Source organism: Pleurodeles waltl, chromosome 3_2, assembly GCF_031143425.1.
Source record: "Pleurodeles waltl isolate 20211129_DDA chromosome 3_2, aPleWal1.hap1.20221129, whole genome shotgun sequence".
Classification (NCBI taxonomy): domain Eukaryota; kingdom Metazoa; phylum Chordata; class Amphibia; order Caudata; family Salamandridae; genus Pleurodeles; species Pleurodeles waltl.
Genome location: NC_090441.1, coordinates 111,111,461 through 111,137,072, shown reverse-complemented (window position 1 = coordinate 111,137,072; position 25,612 = coordinate 111,111,461).

The following is a 25,612-nucleotide window of genomic DNA, read 5'->3' as shown; positions in this document are numbered from 1 at the left end:
TGGGCCCGATAGATCCCTGGCTCAGTAAAGTGGGGCAAGCCAAGGAATTTACATTTTGGAATAAAAAATACAGGCATGCCTCCAGAATTGCTTTCTTTTTGTCGAATGTTAGGCTCCAAAATAGGCTGGCTAAGGGTTATCCATCAGCCGAATCACCTTTCAGATCATTTGGCAGTACAAGCTGAACTTCTTCTTGTCAGCCAACTTACATGCACTAGATGGACCCTTGATAGATCACCTTTGGGAGAACAAGAGATCATAAAACTCCTCGAACAGAATACAAAATAGTTTTTCGAGCTAAATGAGGGTTCTGCCCCAAAAAGTATAACCTGGGACATTTCTTAAGGCATATATTCGCTGGAGACTGATTAGTTATGCTGCAGAACGAATTGTAAAAATAGAGTGAAGAAATTGGAGGAGAAGATTAGTGAACTTCAAAGCCTTCTTGCAAAATCAGATTATGGAAGTTAAGGGGTTCTCGTGTGGAATTCATAGAGGGAATAGTGAAGAAAAAATGGGACGCAAGTAAATTGGCACACTATGAGTATGGCGAGGGATGTGGGAGGTTTCTAGCATAGAAGGTGAGGACTGAGATAGCTAGAAATATGATTAAAGAAATATTGATAGAGGACCCGGCTGTTACCAGGGCTTTTGTATGCTTTTTCCGGGAACTCTATAGAGATAATACTTTCGCCTCTGAAGAAGAAATTGATAAATGCCTAAGGGAGGATAACCTTCCCTTGTTACATCAAGATGGCCATCAATATCTTAACCAGCAGATTAGCTTAGAGGAAGTTGAGCAAGCAATGGGGGGGTTGAAGAAGGGGAAGTCGCCGGGCCCAGACGGGATACCTCCTGAGCTATATAAGGCACTAGGGGCCAGATGTACCAAAGGATTTTACCCATTCTGTGTCTATGGGAAAAAGCTTTCGTACATATGGCCTTAAAAGAGAAGTTTATTCCAGTTTTAACCCATTTGATGAATTCTATTTTCCTAGAAGCCGCTTTCCTTCCAGCCCCTTGGAATGAGGCTAATTTAACTCTAATTCTGAAACCTCAGAAGGATCCAAGGAGATGTGAGTCACGTAGACCTATATTACTGTTTAAGAATGAGCATAAAATCTTTGCACAGTTATTGGTCAAGAGGTTGGATAAAGTGATTGGTAGGCTGGTTTATGATGATTAGAAAGGCTTTATGTGGGATAGGCATCTAGAAGAACTGATTCACGATTTGGTTTCTGCAATTGACATTGCAAGAACTAGTAATTCTCCCTTGTCCATAATGACCATTGATGCTGCTAAGGCTTTTGACAGAGTGAGCTGGCCTTCCTTGCTGACAATAATCAAGCAGAATAATCCAGGAGACAATTTCTTTAAAGCAATTAAGACTATCTCTAAATCCCCTACGGCTAAGATTTTAATTAATGGCAGTCTTTCACCCCACTTTCAAATAGGAAGAGGCACACAACATGGATGTCCACTCTCTCCACTCTTGTTTAACCTCTATATTGAGCCACTTGCTAGGAGGATTAGGCGAAATCAGAGGATAGTACCTTTTCAATATCATGGTTGGTTTATGCGGAAGATCTGTTGATTTACACGCAAGACTTCCAAAGGTTTTTACCGGCAATTCTAGAAACTATGAATGATTTTGGGAAAGTCTTGGGCTATCTAGTAAACACTAAAAAGTCAGAATTGATGACCTGGAATGGACTCAAGGTTAATCCTCTAGAGAAAGAGGAAATTCGATATTTAGGAGTTAGAGTGGTGAAGAAATTGGGGGATATGGCCCAGATACATTTCACAAGTCTTATGGCACAAACTAAGCAGCTCCTTCATCAATGGTCACATCTCCAGCTTACCATTCTGAGGAAAACTAACTTAATAAAAATTACAATTTTAGCCAAATTCACTTTTATTTTTAATGCCTTACCTTTATATTTTAATGCTGAGTGGCTTTAAAGCCCCAGGGGGAAATATCTAGCTTTATTTGGGCATATAAGAATCCAAGAATTGCTTGGAAAAGATTACGTAAAAAGAAGTTAGACGGGGGAATAGCACTGCCAGATTTTCATTTGTACTGTTGGGCCTTCCAATTGAAAAATATTAGGTTATTATTGTCCAAAGATTATGCATCTCCCTGATTGTGGGCCTTAACAGAAGACTTTCATAGCAAGGGCTCTGACTTCCTATATAAATTCGGCCATCCAAAGTACTACAAAAACGTCAGGCTGAAAGTGTTAAATGTGGCCTGTAGGATGTGGTTTGTGGTGAGGAGGAAGGTAGGAGTTCCTTACTATAGTGAGATGGCCCCGATTTGTGACTTCCCCGGTGCTTCGGTGTTAGACTTTTCATCCCTGGCGTGGTCTCCCTTAACTTTTTGCCTCTGTTTCCCAGGTTGCTGAGGTGTGCTGGGCTCTGTTCTTGCTGTTTATGTTACTCTGGGCACTTTACTACTGCTAACCAGTGCTAAAGTGCAAGTGCTCCTATACAAAATGTGTATGTAATTGGTTCATCCATGTTTGGCATATTTGATTTACTAGTAAGTCCATAGTACAGTGCACTAGAGGTGCCCAGGGCCTGTAAATCAAATGCTACTAGTGGGCCTGCAGCACTGGTTGTGCCACCAACATAAGTAGCTCTGTAATCATGTCTCAGACCTGCCACTGCAGTGTATGTGTGTGCAGTTTTTAGCTGTAAATTCGACTTGGCAAGTGTACCCACTTGGCAGGCCTTAACCTTCCCTTTTCTTACATGTAAGGCACCCCTAAAGTAGTCCCTAGGTAGCCCTAAGGGCAGGGTGCAGCGTATGCTTAAAGTAGGACATATAGTAATGTGTTTTATATGTCCTGACAGTGAAATATTGCATAATTAGTTTTTCACTGTTACAAGGTCCGTCCCTCTCATAGGTTAACGTGGAGGCTACTTTTAATTATCATTAAAGTGTAGATTCCCTTTGGGAGCGGATAGACATGTGGAGCTTGGGGTCTCTGAGCTCACAATTTAAAAAAACATATTTTAGTAAAGTTGATTTTAAGATTGTGTGTTTGAAAATGCCACTTTTAGAAAGTGGGCATTTTCTTGCTTAAACCATTTCTGTGACTCTGCCTGTTTGTGGATTCCCTGTCTGGGTCAATTTGACAGTTGGGCTGGTTGCACCTCTCACTAGACAGTGACACAAAGGGAGCTGAGGTGTAGTCTGAATTTCCTGATGAACCATTTATGCTAGGAGGGAGGGGAGCTGTGGTCACTCACACCTCAAAGGGCTGTGTCTGCCCTCACACAATGCAGTCTCCAACTCCCTGATGTGTGTCTGGGGCCTGGCCTGGGCAAGGCAGGATTTCACAATCAAGAGAGACTTTCCTTTGAAGTAAGCCTACTTCAAAGGGCAAAATGGGTATAAGAAGGACAGCCAAAACCACAGACTTTAGAATACTTCTGGAAACCAAGATTAACCTCTGCCTGGAGAAGAGCTGAAGAACTGAGGAAGAAGAGCTGCCCTGTCTGTGACAGATTTGTGAAGCTATCCTGCAGTTGCTGCTTCTGCCTGTGCTAGAGGACAAAGACTGGACTTTGTGTTGCCTTCCTTCTTGTGAAGATCACCAAGGACTTGATTTAGAGCTTGCCTCCTTTTGTTTGAAGTCTCAGGGACAGCAAAGACTTCCCTCTGCCAGCACCTGGAGCCTCTGGAGGAACTCCTACTCTGCCAAGTGGTGCCCATCCAGTTCCTGGGACCCTGAGAAGAGAAGTTGGCAGTCCAAGAGTGAGAAATCCACATACAGACTGCCGTGTGGGGAAAAGATCGACGCAACTCTGATCTGCGGCTGAAAAATCGATGCACCGCCGGCTCTGCTGCTGAAAATCGATGTTTGTCTGCAACGCGACCGGAAGATCGACGCCCGCAGCTGGAGAAACGACGCACAGCATCGCTGACGGAGGCTGGTGAGATCGCAACCCGCACTGCATGGTTTTCGGACGATCGTGCGGCTGAGTTTCTGATGCAAATACCGCCTGGCATGTAAAAGCAACGCAAGGCCTGCCCGGACCCGAGAGTGCTGACCGGACCAACGCATCGCTCTCCTGCGGAGAGAAGAAACGAAGCACGCCGACCTGACTGAAGGAGAAATTACGCAAGGTCTCTCTCGTGAGTGAAAGTGACGCATCGCAAGCCCTTTTTGACACGCCCTTGCCCATGCAGGTTTATTTGTGACGTACCCAAGGCACATTTTCACGCTAACAGCATTAGCGTTGTGTTTAAAATTACATGAAGAATCTTTTTGGATTGATAACTTGACGCGTATTGTGGATTTTTGTCATTTTGGTCTTGTTTTGTTTAAATAAATATTTTCTATATTTCTAAACCTGTGTTGTGTTATTTTGTAGTGTTTTCATTAAGTGTATGTTGGTACAAATACTTTACACCTAGCACTCCGAAGTTAGGCCTACTGCTCGTGCCAAGCTACCAAGGGGGTAAGCACGGGTTAGCTAATGGTGATTCTCTTTTACCCTGTCTAGAGCAATGGTCCTTGCATGGACAGGGGGTAACACGACTGCCAACCAAAGACCCCATTTCTAAAATCCAGCATGCTTTCAGGATGCACTGGCTATTCCATTAATGGAGGCAGGCATTGTACGATGGGGGCAATTAGTTATGGAGGGCTCTGTGACTCCATGGGACCTTTTGACTAGTTGAACCAATGACAAACGATCCAGGTTTAAATATCCACAAATAAAATGCTGGTGCCACAGGTAAGGTTTAGCAGTGAATTGGAAAATGATATAGTAATCACACAAAAGCTAAAGAAGGAGGTATCAAGATGGCACTGGTGTTTGGTTCAAGCAAAGGACGCCTCTCTTCCTTCTCCTGAAGATGTTTGGAAGATGGGCCTGTGTGCCTCTAATCTTTCGCATCTTTGGCTAGTATCAATGCTCACACTTTGGCTTGTTGTGAAATCTGCACCCCATAGAATGAATCATTTGTTTACCATGTACAGGGCTTACTGGACGCAGAGGAAACTAAACTGGGAGCCCCGAGGAAGTATTATTGCCTGAAGTGTTCCTTGGAAGGTGCAGATGATGTACACTTGTTGTGGCAGTGCCTGGACATCCCAACTTTTTGGCGAGATGTGGGCAAGACTTTTTCAGTTATAATGAAAAGAGAAATAGGGATGACCCCACTAATGGTTATTTCTGGTCTATATGAGGGTGCCGGGATGAGCTTTGGGGGTAAAGCAGGGAAGCTTCAGGCACACCTTATTTTTTACCAGGTATTAATAGCGCGTAGGGAGATCTGCATTAAATGGCTATCTAAGTCTCCTCTACCTAATTAGATTTGATACTTTCGATAAAACAAAATTGCTAGTTTAGATTGTAGTTTAGATTGTATTAATGGTTCAGAGAAATGTCTTAAGATATTGGAGTTTTTCTTCTCTTATTACTCAGTTAGCTCCCCTGTTCTTATCCTGGGGGATAGACAGCCAGCTCCGGCCTTGAGGGTGTGATAGTCCTATGATTAAGAGACAAGGCTCAACAGGAAGAGAGCAAGGATAGGCGATTTCTTCTGCCTTTTGCTCCCTCCATTTGTTGGTAGAGGTCAATCGCAAAGGTGTAATCCCATGGCGGGGCTTGGGCTGGATCTCTGTTATAAGTTCAATCAATCCTGTCCTCTCTTAAATATGAGGATGGAAACCTGGTGCAAATGCAACAGCCTACACATTGAACAAAGGCCTAGCTCAGGGTTTCCTACAAAAGCAATTACTGAAGAGGGCTGATCCACAGCTCTTTTGTGTGTGTTATGAGTTTTGTGCTCACAATAGATCCTTACACACAGTTAAGTTCACCTGTGGTGAGTCCTAAGAACTGGCAGTAAAACAATATATAATAAATTAATGTATGCACTGCAGGGTTTAAAAGTAGTTGAGGTGCCATAAAGTAAACTGAAAATGGTGATATCTGGGTGAAATTGTTGTACATAGACATCAGACATAGGGCAGATTTGAGAAAAGTGGCGTTGCACGCAGTGTAGCGTCACCTTTCTTGCACCCCTTAGCGCCACCCCTACCGCCAACATGTTTGGGCCATATTTAAAATACGGCACACCATGGTGCAGGTTAGGTGGCAATAGTTTCAACATTATTTACGCTATTGATGTACTGTTCAGGGATTGTGCCAAAATTATTATGCTAACTCTAAACAGTAGATAGGGAGCCATTGTAACCAATGGTGTGTCCCCTGTTAACACCTGCTTTGAGCAAACATAAAAAATGCCCAAAACAATGGCTCAAAGAAATCTTTTAGATTTCTTTGCACTATTTTTTCACCACCCCAGCGGGGGCATGCCACCCTTGCATACATTATGACTGGCACAAGCATAATGTGACGCAAGGGGTAACAAAGTGGCGCAATGCATGCATTTCCCTACCTTGTAAATCTGGCATAGCGATTTTGGCCTTGTTGGGCCACATTAGCGTAAAAGAAAATGATACTAATATGGTGCAAGGAGGCACTAGGCCCTCTTAAATCTGGGCCATCGTTTTTGAAGGAGTACAGACCGTGAAACACAAATGTAGTTCGGATAGACTGAAAGAACAAAGTAGTATATTTGCTCTTGATAACATGTAATATGGCACAATTGTATGAAGTAAGCGTCAGGCAAGTGACCCAGTTGCACTGTCTGGGGAGCCTATTGATGGCTTTGAAAAACAGGCAAAAGACAACAGTATAGAGAAAGAATTGAAATTGGACCCGCAAAAGGTGAATATGGAAAATTAAAGCACTGACCTTTCAGCCTTGACACTGAAGCATGCTCTTTTTCATGCAGATGCAGGATTGGTCTGGCCTATAGAACAATCAGGCAGTGCACGACAGACTGGCCCTTCCAGCTGTCCAATAACATGGTACTATTGCTGCCAAAAAATGTTGTGAGTTCATCCATACAGAGGACCCTTTTTTTGCAGCAGTATTGCATACCTAGGTTATTTGAGGATTATAGAGACTCTCCCTTGTTATGTTCCAGGACTGGTCTTCTTCTTATGTTCTAGGACTGGTATTCTAGGCCAATGTGTGGACTGTTTTTTTTTAATGTGTGTGGGCATCCTCTATGGTTGGGTGGACTGGTTTTTACTCTTGATTTCCTTAATAGTAATACAAACATTGTCTTCATAAACCACAAACCCATGCAGGTTTCCATACTTTGCAAAACACATAGTATCTATTTTCATGTTAAAAACTGCTCCAATTGCCCAAATTGGGCCACTTTCTAGCTATGTAATTCACAAATGGAGCTTCTTTTCTATTGGTGCTCCAGCCTATTTTCCTTTTCCATTCCAACCCTGGGTAGATGGGCCTACTAGACCAGGAATAAATGCTGTCACTCACAGGGCAATAAAGCAAATGGGTGAAGAGGCTCACAACCCATGGTCATGTACTGAATGCTGCTATTGCTGGAAGTAAATAACAACGGCTGAAGAAGGAGCGCAATGAAAGATGCACCACAGTAAGATGCAGTTGATTGGTACTTGGTGGTTGCTTGGTAGATGGGGCATGGGCTGTAACTCTGCAGGAAAGGGATCAAAGACTGAAATCTGCAATGAGTACACACTATTAATTGACTAATATATAGGCCACAGCTCTACTGTAGACTTCAAAGTAAAGGGCTCTGTGAGATCGGCAAAGGCTCATAATTCATATTCCTCTGCATCACTGTTAAAATTGGGTTCCCCTCATTCAATATGCCTGGATTTTTTGCTTATGTGATCACCTGTTTTGGACTTTTTACTGTGGGTGAGTCTCACCACATGTGTCTCACCCACGTCAATTACATGGAAAATGGACTGGTCATATTCACCAATACTGTCCGCCTTTTAAGATAGGGTCTATATAAGGCAGTAAGAGTAAGGGTACTTGGCTAATTAAACATGAAAACGTGTGCATGTGTGTGGGCTACACGCTGGAGATTACTGTTGTGCACGGCCCAGTGAATGTGCACAGGAGGCCAGGTAGCCTGGTGTAATGGGGATTCTGCAGGATTAGATAATGACCTGGGAAAGGCCTTATAATGTTAGTATACCCTTATACGGGAAGCCAGTGTGATTTACGGTTTTGTCTGTAGTGACACTTTATTATACTCATAGGGAGAGAACTGCCTTATGATGCAGTTTCACTTGCTTTTGGCCTACAGACACCATTGACATCACAAATCGTGGTTAACTTGTGCAGAAAACCAGTTCTGTAATTCCAAAATTATATCTGTACAAACTTTATGGGACATCTACAGTTGTCATATTTCTCTGGGTCAACTCAAGATCAGAACCCCTGGCCTTTTGTCACCGTGCTGTGCCAGGTTAATTAAATTTTTCTCCAGGAGCAGGAACACATGCCTCTCTAAACAAAGAGAGCAATTAACAGTACTTCAGTCAGCTCCTGATGAGGAAAGGGATGGGACAGAATGATCTGCATCAATCAGTCAGCTGTCACACTGTACCAGGGATGGGCCTGCTCAAGCCCACTGAACAAAGGATGAAGCCCAGACAACTGCAGCCAACCCCAAAGAGGACTCTCTTTGAACTTTTAGTGTGCAAGACCGTGACAGTGATGTCAGCGAGGGCGGAGCTGAGACCTCAGGAGCAGATTTGACCAGTGACTCCTGGATGATGCCATTTTGAAGCATCCTAGCATGCTGTTCAGGAAGGGTTGGACAGGGGTGGAGAGGTGACCTGGCACCCTAGGATTGACCAGAGGTGCCTGACTTCTAGTACCTTTCTCCACCCTTTAAAAACTCTTGTAAAAGGGAGAGACTCTTTCTTGCTTGATGATTTTTCTTCACTTCACAGTTGCACCCTGGGTCTGCTATGGAGAACTGGGACAAGGAATCCCCTCATGCCCACAAAGGACTAAGAACTTGGCCTAGTTGACCCCCAAACCTGTGGGTCTCCTTTCAAACCCAGAGTACCATTTGGGATAAAGCCCTAGTCTTTTGCACCCGAAAATCAAAACTAGGAGGAAGGCTGGTTCAGGGAGCCAGGAGAACCAGCTTATTGAGAACTACACCTCTTTGGAGGCAATGATGTCCACTGCAACTGCCTCTAGTGGCTAGAGTTCAGCACCAGGAGTAAAATGCCCAAGATCGTCAAAATCGGACCAACTGGGCCAAAGTTATAGCATTTTAAAGGTGTTGACCTTTGGCCTTTCTCCAGCAATGAAACACATGGGGCTCAACTGCAGTTTCTTAATTGACCCGGGGGTGGCCCAGGGGTCAGTACACAATTCATTTATTTCATTCTACTAGGGAGGGGGCATATGTGGTTCCAAACCCCAATCTTCATTTTTGCTCCTGGGAGCCCCATCTTCCTGAGGTCCTACTCAACAGTACTGGGGGACCACCGTTGCATCCCTTCCAGTGGTGGTGGCCTCACCCCCTGCTCCTCTTGGAACCCACTCCCCATCTTCATTTTTACTCCTTGTAGCCCCATCTTTCTGGGGACCTACTCAACAGTACTGGGGGAGCGCTGTTGCCTCCCTTCCAGTGGTGGTGGCCTCACCTCCTGCTATACAGAAGACAGCACACTGCCCACAGGAGAGAGCAGGGAGAACGAAGCTGCTGGCTCCCGCAGCTGAACCAAGAGGTATGGGCAGCTCAGGAGCTGGTGGAGCAGCCAGGGGTTTGGATCCCTGAGATACCCCAAACATGGGGAGCATGCGGGCATCCCAAAAAAGAAAGGGAAAGAGTCACACAGCACAAGGCGGTGCACCAGACAAAGGAAAATATAGCTCTGGTTCTCCCATCAAAGCGGGAGAACCATTACTAAAATATTCACTGCTCCAGTTGGAGTGCCTTATAAGGCCCTGTGGGCTCTTCAGTTTTTCATGTTTTCTGTCCTTGTGGTGGCCCAATGATGCCATGGGCACCACCAACAGACTGCAAAAGATGGGGAGGGGGCTGCAGGAGCACAGCAGCTCCCAACTAAACAATATTTAAAGTACTGAACCTAGGTTTGCAGGATCAATGAATCCATGACTCCTTCATGATTTCTTTAATGTTTACAAGCACTCTGAAGTCTGGAGCTTTTGCTCTACATATGGGATAGCTGAGCTCTCTAGCGGTTGTGTTTATGGTTGTAGTTATTGTGCTCTCACTTTAAATGCTTTATTGATTTAATAGTGCTCTCAATGATTAGTGATCAAAGTGAAAATTATTTATTAATATTAATGCGTACATTCACTCAGCATTATTGTGTTGATGATTCATTTAAGTGGGAAATTATTTTTTTCACAACACATTTAATTGACATTTAGCAAGAAAGCAAGGCCTGGAAGGCCGCATTCATGAACAGGAGAGTGATAAGTATAACTTGCATAACTAGGGAACATAACATAGTAACAAGCACAGCTTATTGCATTCCACCCACCCACCAGCACTTCAACCTCAATATATCGTTCAATTATCATGTGTACTGTTCCTAGAATATAATGACACGTTCATGTCCATAACTCCGCACCTCTGTGTCCAGCATGGAGGCAGGAGCACAGACTGGCTGTAAGGCAATGCCCCTATAGTCGGCCCAGCATTGCCAAATCTTGGGGTGTGTCTTGGGGGAAACTCTAGCCCGGAACACTGCAACTTCTAGGCCCATACAATGATCCTTGCCCCACCTCATGACCTCGATATTTGGAGAGGATGTTTCCTTACACTTTCTGGCTGTTAGAAATGGGGTCTTTGGTTGACAGTCAGGTTACCCACTTTTCAAGCAAGGACCTTCACTCTAGTCAGGGTAAAAGAGAATCACCCTCAGCTAACCCCTGCTTACCCCCTTGGAAGCTTGGCAGAGCAGTAGGCTTAACCTCAGAGTGCTAGGTGTAAAGTATTTGTACCAACACACACAGTAACTTAATGAAAACACTACAAAATTACATAACACCGGTTTAGAAAAATAGGAATTATTTATCTAAACAAAACAAGACCAAAACGACAAAAATCCGACATACACAAGTCAAGTTATGAATTTTTAGAGATGAAACTCAAAAATAGCGCTTAGAAACAAAAATGCTTTGATGAGATGTTAACACAGCGTCGTGACGGAGTTGTTCCCAACAAGCCGACACCAGCGGCGCCGGACACGGAGTCGCGTAGACCCCCAACTACAGTACCTTTGGTGAAGAGTGAAAACAAGCTGATGCGCGAAGTCGGGGATCGCGGCGTCTGTGCGAAACATTGAATCCACGCACTTCGAGCGGCGTCGGTCACGACGTGGTGCGGTGACTTCCACGGAGTCGCAGACTTCAGCGGGGCTGCAGCGGCGTCGGGCCTGCGAAGAGCATCGCGTTCCAGTGAGGGTCACGGCGTCAGGTGCAGGCGGCGTTACCGGATTCAGCAGCAGCGTCGGCCCGGAGTCGTCCGAAGTCGATTTCCTTGGATTTCCACCAGCTTTTCTTTCAAGGGCCCAGGAACTGGATCGGGCACCACTTGTCAGAGCAGGAGTCTCTCCAGAGACTCAAGGTGCTAGCAGAGAGAAGTCTTTGCTGTCCCTGAGACTTCAAACAACAGGAGGCAAGCTCTAACTCAAGCCCTTGGAGATTTCTTCACAAGATGGAAGGCACACAAAGTCCAGTCTTTGCCCTCTTACTCTGGCAGAAGCAGCACTGCAGGAAAGCTCTACAAAGCACAGTCACAGGCAGGGCAGCATTTCTTCCTCAGCTATCAGCTCTTCTCCAGGCAGAGGTTCCTCTTGGTTCCAGGAGTGTTTCTAAAGTCTGTAGATTTGGGTGCCCTTCTTATACCCATTTTAGTCTTTGAAGTCACCTTTCTTCAAAGGGGACTCACACCTACTTGTGAAATCATGCCTTGCCCAGGCAAGGCCTCTGACACACACCAGGGGTTTGGAGTCTGCATTCTCAGAGGCAGGCACAGTACTTTCAGATGAGAGTGACCACTCTACCCCTCCCTCCTAGCAGAGATGGCTAATCAGGAAATGCAGGTTACTCCCCAGCTCCCTTTGTGTCACTGTCTGGTGTGAGGTGAAAAACAACCCAACTGTCAAACTGAACCAGACAGGGAATCCACAAACACGGCAGAGTCACAGAATGGTTTAAGCAAGAAAATGCTCACTTTCTAAAAGTGGCATTTTCAAACGCACAATCTCAAAATCAACTTTACTAAAAGATGTATTTTTAAATTGTGAGTTCAGGGACCTCAAACTCCACATGGCCATCTACTCTCTAGGGGAATCTACACTTTAATAATATTTAAAGGTTGCCCCCATACTATCCTATGAGAGAGACAGGTCTTGCAACAGTGAAAAACGAAGTTGGCAGTATTTCACTGTCAGGACATATAAACCACATTACTATGGCCCTCATTCTGACCCTGGCGGTCTTTGACCGCCAGGGCGGAGGACCGCGGGAGCACCGCCGACAAGCCGGCGGTGCTTCAATGGGGATTCCGACCGCGGCGGTAAAGCCGCGGTCGGACCGGCACCACTGGCGGGGTCCCGCCAGTGTACCGCGGCCCCATTGAATCCTCCGCGGCGGCGCAGCTTGCTGCACCGCCGCGGGGATTCTGACCCCCCCTACCGCCATCCAGATCCCGGCGGTCGGACCGCCGAGATCCGGATGGCGGTAGGGGGGGTCGCGGGGCCCCTGGGGGCCCCTGCAGTGCCCATGCCACTGGCATGGGCATTGCAGGGGCCCCCGTAAGAGGGCCCCTAAATGTATTTCACTGTCCGCTGCGCAGACAGTGAAATACGCGACGGGTGCAACTGCACCCGTCGCACAGCTTCCACTCCGCCGGCTCGATTCCGAGCCGGCTTCATCGTGGAAGCCTCTTTCCCGCTGGGCTGGCTGGCGGTCTGAAGGAGACCGCCCGCCAGCCCAGCGGGAAAGTCAGAATTACCGCCGCGGTCTTTCGACCGCGGAACGGTAACCTGACGGCGGGACTTTGGCGGGCGGCCTCCGCCGCCCGCCAAGGTCAGAATGAGGGCCTATATGTCCTACCTTATCCATACACTGCACCCTGCCCTTGGGGCTACCTAGGGCCTACCTTAGGGGTGTCTGACATGTAAGAAAAGGGAAGGTTTAGGCCTGGCAAGTGGTTACACTTGCCAAGTCGAATTTACAGTTAAAACTGTACACACAGACACTGCAGTGGCAGGTCTGAGACATGATTACAGAGCTACTTATGTGGGTGGCACAACCAGTGCTGCAGGCCCACTAGTAGCATTTGATTTACACGTCCTGGGCACCTCTAGTGCACTGTACTAGGGACTTACTAATAAATCAAATATGCCAATCATGGATAAGCCAATTACATACAATTTTAAACAGGAGCACTTGCACTTTAGCACTGGTTAGCAGTGGTAAAGTGCCCAGAGTAACAAAAACAGTAAAATCAGAGTCCAGCACACATCAACAACCTGGGGAACAGAGGCAAAGAGTTAAGGGAGACCACGCCAAGGATGAAAAGTCTAACATGTGCCCCCCCCAGCTAAAAGTGGGGAGCAACTACCCAACCTCATGGGAGTTCTCATCACTAAGGCGGAAGAACCTGGACAGACCATCAGCATTGGCGTGCTCTGTACCAGGACGATGTTCCACCGTAAAGTCCATCCCCTGTAGGGAAATGGACCACCTCAACAGTTTTGGATTCTCACCCCTCATCTGCATTAACCATCTGAGGGCCCTGTGGTGGTCTGAACTCGAAAGTGAGTCCCAAACAAGTAGCGTCTTAGCTTCTTCAGTGCCCAGACCACAGCAAATGCTTCGCGTTCTATGGCACTCCACCTACGTTCCCTGGGTAGTAACCTCCTGCTAATGAAGGCTACGGGTTGATCTAGGCCCTCTTCATTAAGCTGTGAGAGTACTGCTCCAATACCATGCTCTGAGGCGTCTGTTTGCACAACAAACTCCTTGGAGTAGTCAGGTGCCTGCAGCACAGGTGCTGTGCACATGGCAGCCTTCAGGGCATCAAAAGCGTTCTGGCAAGCCTCTGTCCAGATCACTTTCTTGGGTTGCTTCTTAGAAGTCAACTCAGTTAAGGGGGTAACAATGGTACCATATCCCTTAACAAACCTCCGGTAATATCCTGTGAGACCTAAAAAGGCTCTCACTTCAGTCTGGGTCTTGGGAGGCTCCCAAGCCAGAATTGTGTCAATCTTAGGCTGTAGGGGTGCCACCTGGCCACTCCCCACCTGGTGTCTTAAGTACACCACAGAACCCTGCCCTATTTGGCACTTGCTCGCCTTAATAGTGAGGCCTGCCTTTTGCAGGGCCTCTAACACTCTCCAGAGGTATTGCAGGTGTTCCGCCCATGTGGAACTAAACACAGCAATGTCATCCAGATAGGCGGCACTGAACTCATCCAGTCCTGCCAACACCTGGTTGACCAACCTCTGAAAGGTGGCAGGGGCATTATTCATCCCAAAGGGCATCACATTGAAGTGGAAGTGCCCATCTGGGGTAGAGAATGCTGACCTCTCCTTTGCCCCCTCAGTTAAGGCAATCTGCCAGTACCCAGATGTTAAATCAAACGTACTGAGGTACTTGGCAGCTCCTAACCGATCAATGAGCTCATCAGCTTGGGGGATGGGGTGTGCATCAGTCTTGCTGACTGCATTGAGACCCCAGTAGTCCACACAGAACCTAAGTTCTGGAGTGGCACCAGGAGCAGCAGCCTTTGGGACCAAGGCCACTGGGCTGGCCCAAGGACTGCTGGAGTGCTCAATAACCCCTAGGGTTAACATTTTGGAGACTTCCTCCTCAATGCAAGCCCTGACACTGTCAGTCACCCTGTAAACCTTATGTTTAACAGGTGTACTGTCCCCAGTGTCCACATCATGTGTGCACAGGTGTGTGGCTCCTGGGATCAGGGAAAACGGCGAGGCGAACTGTCCCAGCACGTGGCGACAGTCCCTCTGCTGTTCCTCATTCAGGGAGGGGGAGAGGATCACTCCCTCCACAGACCCATCTTTCTCTCCTGCAGACAGGAGGTCAGGAAGAGGCTCACTCTCTTCATCCACCCCGTCATCTGTCGCTAGGAGCATGGATAGCTCAGTTCGCTCAAAGTGTGGTTTGAGGCGGTTGACATGTAGGACCCTCAAAGGGTTCCTGGGGGATTGCAAGTCTACCAGATAGGTGACCTCACTCTTTCTTTCCACCACCTCAAAAGGCCCAGTCCACTTATCTTGGAGAGCCCTAGGCTCCACTGGTGCCATGACCCACACTTTTTGTCCAGGCTGAAACTCAACCAGAGTGGCATTCTGGTCGTACCACAGTTTCATATCCTCCTGGCTTGCTTCCAGGTTCTCCTGAGTGAGACTCCTGAAGCGGGCAGTCTGTTTTCTTAGTGCCAGCATGTAGCTAAATACATCCTGGGGTGGTTTACTAGGAGCTTTCTCCAAAGCCTCCTTCACCAGGCTGAGCGGTCCCCTCACAGGGTGGCCATAGATGAGCTCAAAGGGGCTAAAGCCAAGTCCCCTTTGAGGCACCTCCCTGTAAGCGAACAGAAGGCATGGCAAGAGGACGTCCCACTTACGCCTCAAGGGCTCTGACAGGCCCTGAATCATGCCTTTCAAGGTGCGGTTGAATCTCTCAACCAGACCATTACTTTGGGGGTGGTAAGGGGTGGTGAACTTGTGGGTTACCCCCCACACCTTCCACAGAGACTTCATATAAGTGGATATGAAGTTTGTACCTCTATCAGATACCACCTCCTTGGGGAACCCAATGCGGGTAAAAACTCCCATCAAGGCACGTCCCACCACAGGGGGCAGTGACCGTCCTTAGAGGAATGTCTTCTGTGTACCGTGTGGCATGGTCCACCAAGACCAGGATGAACCTGTTGCCCATGGCTGTCTTGGGATCCAGAGGCCCAACATTGTCAATTCCTACCTTTTCAAAGGGAGTACTGACTACCGGTAAAGGTTGGAGGGGGGCTTTGCCTTTCCCCCCACTCTTGCCACTTGCCTGACAAGTCTGACAAGACCTACAATAAGCAGCTGACTGCTTGTGCATCAAGGGTCAGTAAAAGTGGGAGACAAGCCTCTTATAGGTCTTGTCCTGCCCTAGATGTCCTGCCAACGGCACGTCATGAGCCAAACCCAGTAGGAAGGCCCTGAAGCACTGGGGTACCACCAGCATACGAGCTAACCCAGGCTCAGGAACCTTAGGCTCACTATACAGGAGGCCATCCTCCCAATAAATCAGGTGAGTACCTGGCGCCTCGCCAGCCACCTGGGCTGCAGCATGCTGCCGTAGCCCCTCAAGAGTAGGGCACTCCTTCTGCGCTGTGCAGAATGCTTCCCTGGTGGGTCCCCCTTCCTGCTGCCACTGCGACAGCTCAGGGACCTCCCCCAGTTCAGCCACCTGTTTCCCTGTAGGCTCCGGGGCATCACCCTCAGGCTCAGCCTCTTCCCGGACCGTGGGAACTTCTGGGGCCGGTTTCCCGTGCCCCCTGCCCTTCCTCTTCTTGGCGGTCCCCTGGGCCACTGTTTCAGGCTCCAGGGGCTCTTGACTACCCTGATTGGCTGCCATAGACCGGGTGGATACCCACCCAGGCAGACCCAACATCTCCAAGTGAGACCTGTGTTCCACCTCCTTCCAAGGGGAATCCTCCAGGTCGTTACTTAGCAAACAATCAACAGGCATGGTTGGACTCACAGCTACTTTCCAGGAACCTGAGACCCCCCCCATTCAAAGGGAACCTGCGCCACTCTGCAGAGGCGCTCAGAGTAGTCTACTGCAACTACTTGGTGAAGTACCCGGGGATCAATCTGCTCTTCAGACACCAGGTGACTCCTTACTGTAGTCACACTGGCTCCTGTGTCTCTCAGAGCCTCCACCCTCTGTCCATTGATGGTCACCCATTGCCCGTATTTCTTAGTGTTATCAGGCACTAGGTTTCTCTGGACCGTCTCACTGTCCCCTAGTGAGACAAGGGTCATTTCTGCTGGTTCCCACCCACCTGAAACCAACTCCTCCCCAAGCGCTACACTGGCCAAACCCTGGGGCGGTGCACCAGTGGGTGCCGGTGAACTTTTGAGGCATTTGGGGTCCCCCCTCACATGACCCACCTGGTCACATGCATAGCACTTACGTGGGGGACCACCTGCCACTGGCTTCCCTTTGGACAACCATGGCTTCTTTTCACTGGGGGGTTGGGAATCCTTACCCTGGGAATCAGTTTGGGGCCCTTTAGAGAACTCCCCCTGTTTTCCCTTACCCCCCTTTCTTCTGAGAGGGACCCTGCCCACCCTTGGCGTGGTCTCCCCCATACCTCTTTTGGACCGTAGTGCTCTCCCAGTGGTCCGCTTCCTGCGCAAGCTTCCTGGGGTCAGTCAGCTTGCTGTCAATGAGGTGCTGGCGCAGCTCTGGAAAACATAAACTGTACAAGTACTCCCAAGCAATTAAATTGTAAAGCCCCTCATACGTGTTTACCTTACTGCCCTTCACCCAACCATCCAGTGACCTGCGAAAAGAATCAACACATTCCAACCATGTTTGGGATTCCTTTCTCTTGTAGGATCTAAACTTCTCCTTGTACTGCTCAGGGGTGAGACTATACCTGGTGAGTAAGGCCTCCTTCATGACAGGGTAGGTGAGACTCTGAGCATCCCCTAAGGCAGTCAGTGTGTCCCTCCCCTCTGCCTCAAAATGCTTCCACAGGGCTGCCCCCCAATGAGCTTCAGGGACCAGGTTCATGTGGAGAGCTGACTCATAACCCGTGAACCACAAGTAGATATCATCCTCCCTCTTATAATCCCTCACAAGGTCTTTTGGGATGTGTACCCTTCTCTCCAGCTGCACTGTAGGATTGCTGCCACCATCCCTACTGGACTGGCTCCTCTGATCTAACTCCTTTAAGTTAAGCTCATGAGCCAGCTGCATCTTCCTTTCCTCAAGGACTGCTCTTCTCTCATCTCTTTCTTTCTCCAGATTGAGCTTCTGTAGCTCCAATTGGTATGCCCTCTCTGTCTGTCTGTCCTGCAACTCCTCAGGTGTCAGACCCTTGGATGAGACACTGCTACCTGCCCTGGAGACCTTCTCCCTGAACATATCAGTCCCACACACAATACCATTGTGTACTGAACACTCTTCCTCATCTTCCTCATCTTCCTCATCTCCCTCATCCTCTGTGTGCCCTTCAGTGCTCTTGGCTGCCACCCAGGCCCTCAGCGCCTTTTGCAGCTCCTCCTTCCTGGATGAGCTCTTAATGGGACAGTCCAAACTTTTCCAAAATTGCTTCAACTGAGCTTTGGTATAACTCTCCAATTTCTCAAGGTCAAAGTTAGCTCCAACTGATGCATCTCCAAGTAGAGACATGATGAAAGGTAAAAAGAGTGCAAAGTTCCAAATGCAGAAACAAGTTCCCAAATGAAGTTCAAAGTCAATCAAGGATCAGCAAAAAAAAAAACAAAGTGGACGTAGGGAAAAATCCACAAAAAGAGAAAAATCAAAAATCTCAAGACAAGCAGTATGTGGTCACGTAGTGGTCTGAACTCAAGCAGCAGTGTACACTTAATTACTGTATGTCAAGTACAAATGCAAGTCCAAATCCCAACCGCTGATCACCAATGTTAGAAATGGGGTCTTTGGTTGACAGTCAGGTTACCCCCTAACTCTAGTCAGGGTAAAAGAGAATCACCCTCAGCTAACCTCTGTTTACCCCCTTGGTAGCTTGGCAGAGCAGTAGGCTTAACCTCAGAGTGCTAGGTGTAAAGTATTTGTACCAACACACACAGTAACTTAATGAAAACACTACAAAATGACACAACACCGGTTTAGAAAAATGGGAAATATTTATCTAAACAAAACAAGACCAAAACGACAAAAATCCGACATACACAAGTCAAGTTATGATTTTTTAGAGATTAAACTCAAAAATAGCGCTTAGAAACAAAAATGCTTTGCTGAGATGTTAACACGGCGTCGTGACTGAGTCGTTCCCAACAAGCCAACACCAGCGGCGCTGGACACGGAGTCGCGTAGACCCCCAAGTACAGTACCTTTGGTGAAGAGTGAAAACAAGCCGATGCGCGAAGTCGGGGATCGCAGCGTCAGTGCGAAACGTTGAATCCACGCACTTCGAGCGGCGTCGGTCACGACGTGGTGTGGCGACTTCCACGGATTCGCGGACTTCAGCGAGGCTGCAGCGGCGTCAGGCCTGCGAAGAGCGTCATGTTCCAGCGAGGGTCACGGCGTCAGGTGCAGGTGGCGTTAACGGATTCAGCAGCGGCGTCGGCCCGGAGTCGTCCGAAGTCGATTTCCTTGTATTTCCACCAGCTTTTCTTTCAAGGGCCCAGGAACTGGATCGGGCACCACTTGTCAGAGCAGGAGTCTCTCCAGAGACTCCAGGTGCTGGCAGAGAGAAGTCTTTGCTGTCCCTGAGACTTCAAACAACAGGAGGCAAGCTCTAACTCAAGCCCTTGGAGATTTCTTCACAAGATGGAAGGCACACAAAGTCCAGTCTTTGCCCTCTTACTCTGGCAGAAGCAGCACTGCAGGAAAGCTCCACAAAGCACAGTCACAGGCAGGGCAGCACTTCTTCCTCAGCTATCAGCTCTTCTACAGGCAGAGGTTCCTCACTCGGTTTCCCGCCGTTTTAGCCCCGGTGGTGATAATCCACCAGGGCAGCGCTGCAAGCAGCGCTGCCCTGGGGATTATGACTCCTCTACCGCCAGCCTGTTTCTGGCGGTTTGCACCGCCAGGAAAAGGCTGGCGGTAAGGGGTGTCCTGGGGCCCCCTAACTGGGCCCAGGGCAGCTTTTCACTGTCTGCATAGCAGACAGTGAAAAGCGCGAAGGGTGCTACTGCAGCGGTCGCACAGCCGCAACACCGCCGGCTCCATTAGGAGCCGGCTCCTATGTTGCGGCCTCATCCCCGCTGGGCCCGCCGGCCAAGCGGGGATGTCGTAATGGGGTCCGCTGGAGTGCGGCCGCATTGGCGGCTGCACGGTGGTTACCGCTTGGCGGGCTGCAGTAGCCGCCCACCAAGCTTGTAATGACCCCCATAGAGTGTTAGACCCGTCAGCTTTACGGTGATCTTCCTACAAACGTATTGTATTACGCCTCCTGACTCTGCTGAGTTAGTTTCTGATGGTTTTAGGACGCTAACAAGTGCTAAATTGCGTTTTCCTCACTACTTTAAACATGCTGAAATTGGCTTACACCCAACTGACACATTTAATTTACTTGTAAGTCCCTAGTAATATGGTGGTGCACATACCCGAGGTTTATAAATGAAATACTACTAGTGGGGCTGCAGCACTAACGTTTGCTTTTTCCAAATTGACCCTCATTTTACTTGAGTGTCTGTACTTGTGACTACCCCTGCAAGTATGGAGTTTGAGCTTACCAACTTGGATAGCTACAATGTGGTTGAGCTCAAAGATTTCTGTAAGGACAGGGGATTTCCAGCTAAATGGAACACCAGGAAGTGGGAGCTCCGGAAGGCTCTGAGAGCCTTAGATGAAATTCACCAATCACTGACATTATCAGAGGTCACACTGGAGGGGGAGACTGATGTGGAGGATAAAGTGGAAGCTCTGGGTGCAGGTCCTGAACTGCAGCACACAGGGGTGGGAGATAATGTGTCCCGTGAATTGGACCTTCCGCCAGAGCATAAAGCAGTGTGTTCTTGCATGTTCTATTCTCCGAAGGTGGTGCAGAGGAAGGCTGAAAGGGAGTTCAGGTTGCAGGTGGCCAAACTCAAGATGGAGGAAAATAATTTAACTCTGGAAGAGAAACTGGCCTTAGAGCGACTGATTCATGAAAGGAAACCCAAAGAGCTGGATATCAGAGCCAAATAGGCAGAGTCCATGAGCAGTGGTGACAGCATACACATAGGGCCTGATTCTAACTTTGGAGGACGGTGTTAAACCGTCCCAAAAGTGACGGATATACCACCTACCGTATTACGAGTCCATTATGGTGGTCATTCTGACCTCGGCGGTAAAAGGCGCCTACCGCCGGTCAGAAATCCTCCATAATCCCGCCGCGGTCGCGGAAACCCGCCACGGTCATTCTGACCCGCAGAAGGCAAACCTCCGAAAATCCGACCGCCACAACAGACCGCCAGACCAGCGGTCGGCGGAAAGGTGGAGGTGACAAAACCTCCACCGCCACGCCAACAGAAATACGCCCATCCCATTACGACCCACGAATCCACGCGGCGGTCATTCAAACGCGGTATTCCATTGGCGGGACACACCGGCGCGGTCAGAATACCCACCAACGAACAAAACTCACCCACATTGGACGATTTGAATCCCACACACCTGATACACATACACACACCACTCCCACACACACAATACAATATAAAACACCCACCCACATCACCCACAAACCCCTACGCTTACAAAATCGTAAAGAAGGCAAGAGAGAGACACCAGGATCCAAAACATAACAGCCACAGCCACTCAACACCATCACCCACACACTATCCACACACAAAACAACACACACCACCACACTCAACTCACTTAAATACACATACTCCACCCCACACATCATACACACCACCCCATGGCACCCCAAAGACAACCCCGCTTCACAGACGAAGAACTCAGGGTTATGGTGGAGGAAATCGTTCGTGTAGAGCCCCAGCTGTTCGGCACACAGGTCCAATACACCAGCATTGCCCGGAGGACGGAGCTATGGCAGAGGATTGTCGACAGGGTGAACGCAGTGGGACAGCACCCCAGAAATCGGGAAGACATCAGGAAGCGATGGAACGACCTACGGGGGAAGGTGCGTTCCATGGTATCCAGGCACAACATCGCCGTGCAGAAGACTGGCGGAGGACCCCCACCTCAACCCCCACAATTCACATCATGGGAGGAGGAAGTCTTGAACATCCTGCATCCTGACGGCCTCGCAGGAGTCGGCGGAGGAATGGATACTGGTAAGTTGAAGCTTCAATACTGCTTCCCCCCCACCTGCATGCCAAATCAGACCCCAACCCTCACCCCCATCCTCGAACCCCACCCTCACCCCCACCCCCATCCTCACCCCCACCCTCACCCCCACCACCATCCTCACCCCCACCACCATCCTCACCCCCACCACCATCCTCACCCCCACCCCCAGCACACCTATTCCCCGCCAATGTCTCACCATCACAACCCACACATCCCAAAACCTAGGCCTGCATGCGTCCACTAAGCATGGACACCCATCACCAAAGCATGCCCAATGCATATACACATCCCCCCCACAAGCCACCCTCACCAAAGCCCCCACACACACATGCCAGCACTTGGGGACACGGGAACCCACAGATACACCCATATGCCACACATTGAAACTATAACCATACCTCTATACCCCTGCAGGACCCGACCGTCAACACACCGCGGCGGAGGGGCCAGAATTATCCACACCCCCCACCCAAGAGGCCGTCAGCGATGACAGCAGCTCTGTCGATCTGGACACCGATGACCAGCCCGGACCATCGGGGACCTCTGGACAGTCGGTTCCCCTCACACAGGCACAGGCCACTATAGACCCTAACCCCTCTGGGAACACCAGCACAGCTCCCACCCAGCGGGCCCATGCCTCTGTCTCCAGGGCGCGTCAATCTGCGGTGTGTCTACCACTACAGGGCACCCAGGATAACCCACCACCCCAACAACAACAGGGACCTGGGGGCAGTGGTAGTGGGCACACCGGCCAGGGGGCAGAGGCCCAGGGAAACAGGCCAACTCGGCGGGCAGCTGTGCGACAGGGGGGGGAGGAGAGGCCCAGGGAACCCACTCTCCACGAGGTCCTCACCACCATCATGGGAGCATACAACCGCTCCCAGGAGACGATGGCGACGGTACTGGCCCGGTTCCAGGAGATCCAGGTGCTGCAGGAGGAACACTATCGGGGGTACAGGGAGGACATCCGAGCCATCAACACCACCCTGGTTACCATGGTAGGGCTGCTGCAGGACCTCGTAAACAGCAGGGCGGACACTGAACAACACCCAAGGGCCCCTGCCACTAGCCGGGACCAAGAACAGCCATCCACCTCCGCCGGCGCTAGTGGACAGGAGGCCCCCGCACAGCAGCAGCCCACCAGACCCCCACCTCCTGCAGGAGAAGAACCACCCCGCAAGAGGGCCCTGAGATCTCGCAAGACAGAGTAGGATGTCAAGACCCCCGCCAGCAATGGATACCACCTGATGTCATCCCACTGTCCCACATTGTCACCCTGTCCATCCTCGAACTGCCCATGCTCCATCTCTCCACAGGCCTCTGGACAATGCACCTGTGTGACTGTTACTCTGGACTCGGCCATGGACATTCCTTCACCATAGCCCCCACCCACTTGAAACCACCCATCCCATTTTGAGCACTTCAATAAACACCTATTTTGCACCAAAATATCAGGAGTCTGGCTGTGATTTCAATAGATTGTAATTGACATGACAGTGCAAATATGTCCTTGTACATGGTGAAGTCAACAAACAGCTGCCACAAAGCTGTAGTCCATGGGGAAACGAAGCACAGGACTCGTAGTGGGGACCCCAGATCTGAAATAGGGAGGGAAAAGCCAAAACTCAGTCATCATACACTGGGGCAAATAGACAGGCAGCAGAGATGCTGCAGAGTAGTTAACTTTTACTAAATTATCTTTGAAATGTTACCTGTGTCCTATTGGAAGTACTGTTCAATGATTCTGTCCCTGTTGTCTGTTTCAGCCCCGTCGTCTTCCTCCTCGTCACTCTCCTCAGGTTCCACCGCTGCCACAACACCACCGTCTCGACCATCCTCCTGCAGGAAAGGCACCTGGCGGCGCAAAGCCAGGTTGTGAAGCATGCAGCAGGCCACGATGATGTGACACACCTTCTTAGGTGAGTACATTAGGGATCCCCCGGTCATATGCAGGCAGCGAAACCTGGCCTTTAGGAGGCCAAAGGTGCGTTCGATCACCCTCCTAGTACGCCCATGGGCCTCATTGTACCGTTCCTCTGCCCTGGTCCGGGGATTCCTTACTGGGGTCAGTAGCCACGACAGGTTGGGGTACCCAGAGTCCCCCACTAGCCATACACGGTGTCTCTGTAGCTGTTCCATCACGTAAGGGATGCTGCTATTCCGCATGATGTAGGCGTCATGCACTGACCCTGGGAATTTGGCATTTACATGCGAGATGTACTGGTCAGCCAAACACACCACCTGGATGTTCATTGAATGGTAACTTTTTCTGTTCCTGTACACCTGCTCCCTGTCTCTTGGGGGAACCAAAGCCACATGGGTCCCATCAATGGCACCAATTACGTTGGGAATATGTCCAAGGGCGTAGAAATCACCCTTCACTGTAGCCAGTTCGCCCACCTCAGGGAAAATGATGTAGTTCCTCACGGATTTCATCAGGGCAGACAACACTCGGGATAACACCTTTGAAAACATGGGCTGAGACATCCCAGAAGCAATTCCCACTGTTGTCTGAAATGACCCACTTGCCAAGAAATGGAGTACTGACATGACCTGCACCAGAGGGGGAATCCCTGTGGGTTGGCGGATGGGGGACATCAGGTCGGGCTCCAGCCGGGCACTCAGTTCATGGATAGTGGCACGGTTAAGACGGTAGGTCAGGATAATGTGGCGTTCTTCCATTGTCGACAGGTCCACCAGCGGTCGGTACACGGGAGGATTCATCCGTCTCCTCGCCCAACCCAGCGGACGGTGCCTAGGAAGGACAACATGGAGCACACAGTCAGGCAACCCACAGGTACGTACTCACAGCTAGCACAGTATACGATTCTCTATGCAGTGAATGGCGTGTATGAGTGGCTATGCAAGGCCTAGGCCTGTGTGACGCAGTTGAAATTGAGCCATGTGGGCCCTGGAAATGGCGGCTGCCTGACCTGTGAAGTGTGACAATGGGATGTGAGGTCAATGCGCTGGCGTGGCACACCGCGGCGGGCGGCGGGCCAAGACCGCGGCGCGAAGCCGCATTGGTTAACATTGAAGCCTATGGGTTTCAGGAGCCAATGGCGAAGGGCGCCGGCGGTGGCGGGACGCACCGCCGCGGTACGCACCGCCGCGGACGTGACCGCCATTTTCTATCTACTTATCCACTTGCGACTTGAACTTTCACAGGAGAGGACCTATACTGCAAGTGTTGCTGTGACCTCGGTCTGGAAGGGACAATGGCTGCTGCGACTGGGGAAAGGGCCCCTGCCTTCACTGGAGAGGAGTTGGAGAAACTTGTGGATGGGGTCCTCCCCCAGTATGCGCAACTCTACGGTCCTCCAGACCAACAAGTGAGTTTAATTCTATCTGGATTTGGGGCCACGGGCTGGCTTGGGGGCCTGGCGGGGATGGGGTGCATGTTGGGGCTGGCGGGGGGCCTGGCGGGGATGGGGTGCATGTTGTGGGTTGGAGGGGGGCCTGGCGGGGATGGGGTGCATGTTGGGGCTGGCGGGGGGCCTGGCGGGGATGGGGTGCATGTTGTGGGTTGGAGGGGGGCCTGGCGGGGATGGGGGGCATGTTGGGGCTGGCGGGGGGCCTGGCGGGGATGGGGTGCATGTTGGGGCTGGAGGGGGGCCTGGCGGGGATGGGGGGCATGTTGGGGCTGGCGGGGGGCCTGGCGGGGATGGGGTGCATGTTGGGGCTGGAGGGGGGCCTGGCGGGGATG